The sequence below is a fragment of the Myotis yumanensis genome, unplaced genomic scaffold, assembly GCF_028538775.1.
Source record: "Myotis yumanensis isolate MYYU_CA2020_CCGP unplaced genomic scaffold, mMyoYum1.0.hap1 SCAF_6, whole genome shotgun sequence".
NCBI classification, from domain to species: Eukaryota; Metazoa; Chordata; class Mammalia; order Chiroptera; family Vespertilionidae; genus Myotis; species Myotis yumanensis.
In genome coordinates this window covers 64,922,173-64,930,473 of record NW_027223757.1, presented here as the reverse complement: position 1 = coordinate 64,930,473, position 8,301 = coordinate 64,922,173, and the positions used below count along the sequence as shown (strand labels likewise).

Genomic DNA, 8,301 nt, shown 5'->3' with positions numbered 1-8,301 from the left:
ATTACAAATAAAGCAGGTTTCCTGCCTGGGGACACTGCCTATTGCTTAGCAGATTGCACTTAGTATTAGTATGGAAAATGGAACATCACTACATTTATGTGTCTGAAAACTGCCCTAAGAAGGATGCCCACTATCTCCACTATTATTTCATATTGAACTTGGAATGTTGGACATGCATTCAGACACAACAAAATGAGTAGAGGCATGAGAATTAGGAGAAATAAAGAAATAAAACTATTCTTATTTGCAATTGATGAGATAATATTCTTGGAAAACCTGAGTGAATCAATAATAAAATGAGCACATATATAAATTCTTTGGTATAACAGGATATAATTTTAACATGTAAAAACCAATAGTCTCATGCTTGCTTTGCAGTATACATACTAAAATTGGAATGATGCAGAGAAGATTAGCATGGCTCCTGTGCAAGTATGACATGCATGAAGCATTTCATATTTTTATCTGTAACACCCTCAACAAAAAAATAAATTAAATAAATAAAAACCAATAGTCTCATATAAATAAACAATAACCAGTTAGAAGACAAAATGGAAGAAAAACTTCTTTACAACAAAAAAATGTATAGAATATTTCAGCATTAACTTAAAAAATGTGTAAAATCTATAGGAGGAAAGCTTTAAAATATACTTAAAAGGCATAAAAACAGATTTAAATAAGTGAAAAGATGCCCTTCATTTTTAGAAAAAATGACTCAACATAAAAGAGTTTTAATTCTCCCCAAGCTATAATATAAAGTAAATGTGATTCAATAAAATCCAACAAGTAGAAAAAGATTGAAGAAGAAGCCTATAAATTAATATGAAGTGATTTCCAGGATACATCTTAATTCAGAAAAAAAACCCCACCCCTGTCTACAAGAGATCCACCTCAGACAAAAGAGACACACAGGATGAGAGTGAAGGGATGGAAAAAATTTTCCACACAAATACAAAATCAAAAAAAAGCTGGAGTAGCAATACTCATATCCAACAAAATAGACTTCAAAATGAAGGCCATCACAAAAGACAACAAAGGTCACTACGTAATATTAAAGGGATCGATCCAACAAGAGGATATTACCCTGGTAAACATATATGCACCCAATATAGGAGCACCTAAATATATATTGAAAAAAAACTTCTAGAGGACTTTAAGGGAGAGATCGACAACAATGTAATCATAGTAGGGGACTTTAACACCCGCTAACTTCCCTGGATAGATGGTCCAGACAAAACTTAACATGGAAACAGTGACTCTAAAGGACACACTGAATCTGATGGATTTAATTGACATTTATAGAACATTTCACTCCAAAGCTGCAGAATATACATTCTTCTCAAGTGCACATGCATCATTCACAAAAATAGACCACATGTTAGGACACAAAATAAGTCTCTACAAGTTCAAGAAGATTGAAATCATATCAAGCATCTTCTCAGATCACAGTGGAATTAAATTAGAAATCAACTACAGTAAAAACACCCCAAAACATTCAAACACATGGAAGCTAAATAGCATGTTATTAAACAATGAATGGGTTACCAATGAGATCAAGAAAGAAATAAAAACTTCCTGGAAACAAATGAAAATGAACACACAACAACCCCAAATCTCTGGGACAAAAGCAGTCCTGAGAGGGAAGTTCATAGCACTACAGGCCTACCTCAAAAAACATTAAAAAATCAATAAACTATTTAAACCTACAACTTAAAGAACTAGAAAAGCCCAGAGTCATTGGAAGGAAGGATATAATAAAGATTAGAGCAGAAATAAATAACAGAGATGACAAAAAAATAAAAACAATACAAAAAATCAATTAAACCAAGAGCTGGTTTTTGAAAGGATAAACAAAATTGATGAACCATTAGCTAGACTCATCAAGCAACAAAGAGAGAAGACACAAATAAATAAAATCAGAAACAAAAGTGGAGAAGTAACCACTGACATCACAGAAATACAAAAGGTTGTAAGAAAATACTATGAACAACTATATGCCAACAAGATAGACAATGTCGATGAAATGGGACAAATTCCTAGAAAAATATAATCTCCCAAAACTGAATCAGAATCAGAAAACCTGAATAGGCCAATAACAACTGAGGAAATTAGAGCAGTAATCAAAAACACCTGGCAAGCAAAAGCCCAGGTCCAGACGGCTTCACAGGGGAGTTTTACCAAACATTCAAAGAAGAACTAACACCTATACTCCTCAAAGTATCCTAAAAAATCCAAGAGGAAGGAACATTTCCAACCTCTTTTTTTAATGAGGCCAGCATTATAGTAATTCCAAAACCAGATAATGACACTACAAAGCAACAGAATTACAGGCCAATATCCATGAGTAACATAGATACTAAAATCCTCAACAAAATATTAGCAAATTGGATCAAGCAATATATTAAAAAGATCATACACCATGACCAAGTGGGATTTATTTCAGAGATGCAAGGCTGGTACAATATTCGCAAACCAATAAATGTGATAGATCACATAAGCAAATTGAGAGACAAAAATCACATGATCATAGATGCAGAAAAAGCATTCAACAAAATCCAACACCCATTTTTGATAAAAACTCTCAGCAAAGTGGGAATAGGAGGAGCATATCTCAACATGATAAAGGCCTTATATGACAAACCTACAGCAAACATCATACTCAATAGGCAAAGGCTAAAACCATTTCCCTTAAGAACAGGGGAACAAGCCAGAGATGTCCTCTTTCACCACTCTTATTCAACATAGTACTGGAAGTCTCAGCCACAGTGATCAGACAAGAAGAAGAAATAAAAGGCATCCAAATTGGAAAGGAGGAAGTAAAACTCTCATTATTTGCAGATGACATGATATTATACATAGAAAATCCTAATGATTCCACCAAAAAACTTCTAGATTTAATAAATGAATTTGGCAATGTAGCAGGATACAAAATCAACATCCAAAAATCAATGTTTTTTTTATACAATAATAATAAACTCTCAGAAAAAGAAACCAAGAAAACAATCCCATTTGCCATTGCAACAAAAACAATTAAAATACTTAGGAATAAACTTAACCAAGGAGGCAAAAGACCTATATTTAGAAAACTACAGGCCATTGAAAAAAGAAAAAGAAGAAGGTATACACAAGTGGAAGAATATACCATGTTCATGGATTGGTAGACTCAACATCATTAAAATGTCTATACTACCCAAGGCAACCTACAGATTCAATGAAATCCCTAGTAAAATACCCATGGCATATTTCACAGATCTAAAACAACTAGTCCAAAATTTTATATGGAACCAAAAGAGATCCTGAATAGCCACAGCAATCTTGAGAAAGAAGAACAAAGTTTGAGGAACCACAATACCAGATTTCAAGTTATACTACAAAGCAACCATAATCAAAGAGCCTTTGTACTGGCATAAGAACAAGCATACAGATCAATGAAACAGAATGTGACCCCAGAAATTGATCCAAGCCATTATGCTCAATTAATATTTGACAAAGGAGGCAAGAATGTATAATGGAGTCAAGATAGTCTCTGCAATAAATTGTGTTGGGAAAATTGAACAGATACATGCAAAAAATGCAATTAGACCACCAACTTATTCCATACACAAGAATAAACTCAAAATGGATAAAAGACTTAAATGTAAGTTGTGAACCATAAAAAACCTAGAAGAAACCATAGGCAGCAAAAACTCAGATAGCTTTCATAGAATATGTTTACAGATACATCTCCTAGGGCAAAGAAAACTAAGGAGAAAATAAACAAATGGGATTACATAAAAATAAAAAGCTTCTGCATAGCAAAAGAAACCATCAATAAAATGAAAAGTGAGCCCACTGTATGGGAGAACATATTTGGCAATGATACACCTGATAAAGGGTTAATGTCCAAAATATATAAGGAACTCATACAACTTAACAAAAGGAAGATAAACAATCCAATTTAAAAATGGGCAAAGTACCTAAGTAGACATTTCTCTAAAGAGGACTTACAGATGGCCAAGAGACATATGAAAAAAATGCTCAAAATCACTGATCATCAGAGAGATGCAAATGACAATGAGGTATCAACTCACACCTGTCAGAATGGCTACCATCAACAAATCAACAAGTGACAAGTGCTGGCGAGGATGTGGAGAAAAGGGAATCCTAGTATACTGCTAGTGGGAATGAAGAGTGGTGCAGCCATTATGGAAAGCAATATGGAGTTTCCTCAAAAAATTAAAAATGGAACTGCCATTTGACCCAGGGATCCCACTTCTAGGAATATATTCTAAGAAACCTGAAATACCAGTCAGAAAGAATGTATGCACCCCTATGTTCATAGCAGCACAATTTACAACAGGTAAGATCTGGAAACAGCCCAGGGCCCATCAGTAGAAGAGTGGATAAAAAAGCTGTGGTACATTTAAACCATGGAATACTCTGCAGCAGTAAAAAAGAAGAATCTCTTACCCTTTGAGACAGCATGGAGGGACCTGGAGAGTATGATGCTAAGTGAAATAAGTCAGTCAGAGAAAGACAAGCATCACATGATCTCACTCATCTGTGGAATCTAAGTAACAAAATAAGCTGATGAACTGAGTGGATCCAGAGACTTGAAGCATGGAACAGAGTGCAGAATCTCGGAGGGAAGGTGAGGGAGGGTGGGTGGGTTAGAAGTAATCAACCAAGGACCTTGTATGCATATATGCATGGCACATGGACACAGACAATGGGGCAGTGAGGTCCTGGAGCAGGGGGCGAGGGTAGGCTGGAGGGGGTCATTGGGAGGAAAAAAGGAGACATATGTAATACTTTCAGCAATAAAGAATTATTTAAAAAAAACACCCAAGTATACATGGTATATTATCTTCTGTGTAAGAAAGAGAAATGAGACTATATTCATACATTTTTATATGGATACAGATTGTGTGTGTTTGTGTGTGTGTGTGTGTGTGTGTATTGCAAAATGGAAATACAAGAAGGATAAACATGTGGGCCTCTTCAGAATATACAGTTTTAACTTCTGAACAACATAAATGTTTGCATATTTAGTAATAAAATAAAATGAAAATGAAAAAAGATAACCCTACAATTTGATACAAATGAGCCTAACTGTATATCAATTTGATATAATACAGAAAAAGTAGATTTTGAACATAGTATCCTGACTATATATCATTAATGATTTTTTCTTACTATAAGAAAACCTACAAAAAATTCTGAACTTTAGTTTTATTATTGCTAATAATGTTGATGTAGTAATATTGAACCTATTTTGTACATATTGTAGAAAAGAGAAAATTAGTGAATATATTTATGTCATTGGGAACCAATGTTTTCACTGTGAATGAAAGGAGATACTAATTGGGAATGGGTGAAAGTGTTTGGACTTGAATTGTAGCCATCAATGTGAATTCCTGATATGTATCTACAACTATATAGATATATGTAGATATAGATATAGCTATATTGATAGATGTAGATATATAGATATCTACCTATACCTATACCTACACCTACATATACATCTATCTATATTTATCTATATTCTTAGCTCTGTTCACTGAATGAATTTAGAAAAATTACATCCCACTAGCAACCAACATTCTATGTTTCTAAAAACATTTTTTCAGTAAAAGGAATTAGGGCAGCTCCTTGAAGTAAAGCCTGGTTCTGAGAAGGGATTGGGAAAAGTGAAAGGTGAACCTGAGACATCTTTTGGCAAAAGTATGGGGACAACTCAAAAGGATCCAAGAGCAAATTAGTGGAGTCACTATGAAAAACAGCATGGAAGTTCCTAAAAAAATTAAAAATGGAAAAAAAATTAAAAATGGAACTTACAATTCAGCAGTACTACTTCTGGCTATTTATCTGAAGAAATGCAAAACACTAATTCAAAAATATATATTCACCCCATGTCTATTGAAGCATTATTTACAATAGCCAAGATACGCAAACAATTTACTAGTAAGTGCCCATCAATAGACAATTAGATAAAGAAAATATGGTACATATATGCAATGGAATATTACTTGGCTATAAAAAGGAATAAAATCTTACCATTTGCAACAACATGGATGGACCTAGAGGGCATTATATTGAGTGAAATAAGTCAGACAGAGAAAGACAAATACCATATGATTTTACCTGTATGTAGAATCTAAAGAACAACATGAAGAAACGAAACAGGGACAGACTCATAGATACAGAGAACAAACTGATGGTTGCCAGATGGGAAGGGGGGGTGGGGGTTGGAGGGCTGGCTGAAAAAGCTAAAGAGAGTAAGAAATACAATTAGTAGTTATAAAATAGTCATGAGGATGAAAGGACAACATAAGGTATCTACACTAATAAAAGAGAAAAATGGTAATTAGCGTACGACCGCTACCCTTCCCATTGGCTAATCAGCATATCCTTATGCAAATTAACTGTCAGCCAAGATGGCGGCCGGCAGCCAGGCAGCTGGAAGCGAACATGAGGCTTGCTTGCTCCAGTGACTGCAGGCTCCAACGTTCCCCGCCTGCCTTGCCGGCCTCTGAGCTGGCAGTTTGAAACTTTGTAACAAATATAGCTGGCTGGGATCTCAGAGCTGAAGTTATACATTGTTTCGATTATAGAACGGCAAACAAACCAGCAGCGGAAGCCTCAGAGCTAGAGCCAGAGCTAAAGCTGGCCCAGAAAAAAAAGAAAAAGAAAAAAAGGAGTGGTTGGGAGCTTCAGTCAAAACCGCCAGCCTGAAAGCAGCCCTCAGCCCCTCACCCAGACTGGCCAGGTACCCCAGTGGGGACTCCCACCCTGAAGGGTGTGTGACCAGCTGCAAACAGCCATCATCCCCTCATCCAGGCTGGCCAGGCACCCCAGTGGGGACCCCCACCCTGATCCAGGACACCCTTCAGGGCAAACCAGCTGGCCCCCAGGCCTCTATCCTATATAGTAAAAGGGTAATATGCCTCCCAGCACCGGGATCAGCGGAGCCGAGAGGTCTCCTGCCACCAGATCAGCATGACAGGGTGCAGCGCCCAAACCCCCTGATCGCCCTGCGGCTGTGTGTGTGACAGGGGGTGGCGCCCCAACACCCCCCCCCCCACGGGCCCTGCTCTGTGTGTGACGGGGTAGAGCCATAACCTCCCCATCGGCCCTGCCCTGAGTGTGACAGTGGTGGCGCCCCAACCCCCTGATCCGCCCTGCTCTGTGTGTGACAGGGGGTGGTGCCCTAACTCCCCTATCAGCCCTACTCTGTGCGTGATGGGGGAGCTCCCCAACCCCGTGATGGGCCCTGCTCTGTGCATGAGAGGGGGGAGCTCCCCAACCCCCTGATGGGCCCTACTCTGTGCGTGAAGGGGGTGGGGGGCAGTGCCCCAACCCCCTGATTGGCCCTGCTCTGTGAGTGACAGGGGGCAGCGCCCCAACCCCCTGATTGGCCCTGCTCTGTGCATCACAGGGGGTGGTGCTGCAACCTCCCCATTGACCCTGCCTTGAGTGTGATAGGGGGCGGTGCCCCAACCCCCCAATCAGCCCTACCCTGAGCGTGACTGAGGGTGGCATCACAACCTCCCAATCCGCCCTGCTCTGTGCATGACAGGGGGCGGTGCCCCAACTCCCCAATCAGCCCTGCTCTGAGCCCGACCAGGGGCTGCACCTAGGGATTGGGCCTGCCCTCTGCCACCCAGGAGCAGGCCTAAGCCAGCAGGTCGTTATCTCCCGAGGGGTCCCAGACTGCGAGAGGGCACAGGCCGGGCTGAGGGACCCCCCTTCCCCCCCGAGTGCACAAATTTTTGTGCACTGGGCCTCTAGTATAGTCAATAATATTGTAATAACTATGTGTGGTGCCAGGTGGGTGCTATACTTATCACTTTGTAAATTATATAAATGTCTAACCACTATGCTGTACACCTGAAAATAATATAAAATAATAATGAATGTCAACTGTAATTGGAAAAAAAATCCAAGAACTGTCTTAACAGAATCACTCTTACCATGTTTGGGAATAGTTTGAGTATCAAAAACAGTAGTGTAGTTAATAGATTACAACATAGTATATGTAAAATGAACCCATAAATCCATAGTGATACTCCAAAAAGGCAGAAGGGAATGAAAAGTACTTCTTTACAAAAGAATGCCAGCTAATGAAAGCAGAAATAATGACAGCATTAGAAGTTGCCATTTTTCAAACACAAATAATTTACTTCGGCAAAAATTATCAATGGCTAGAAAAACTATTGAGTGAAAAGTTATTGGGCATAGAATACTTACAAAGACCTTTGAAAGTATTCCCAGGGATTATATATTAATTTCAAAGTGTAAAAGATTCCTTTACAATGT

The 8,301-nt window shown here is 38.4% G+C and overlaps 1 pseudogene; it reads left to right on the top strand.

Moving 5' to 3' along the window:
- The first annotated feature begins 363 nt into the window (after positions 1-363).
- LOC139013449 (U6 spliceosomal RNA) lies at positions 364-463 on the top strand (annotated as a pseudogene).
- Positions 464-8,301: the final 7,838 nt, after the last annotated feature.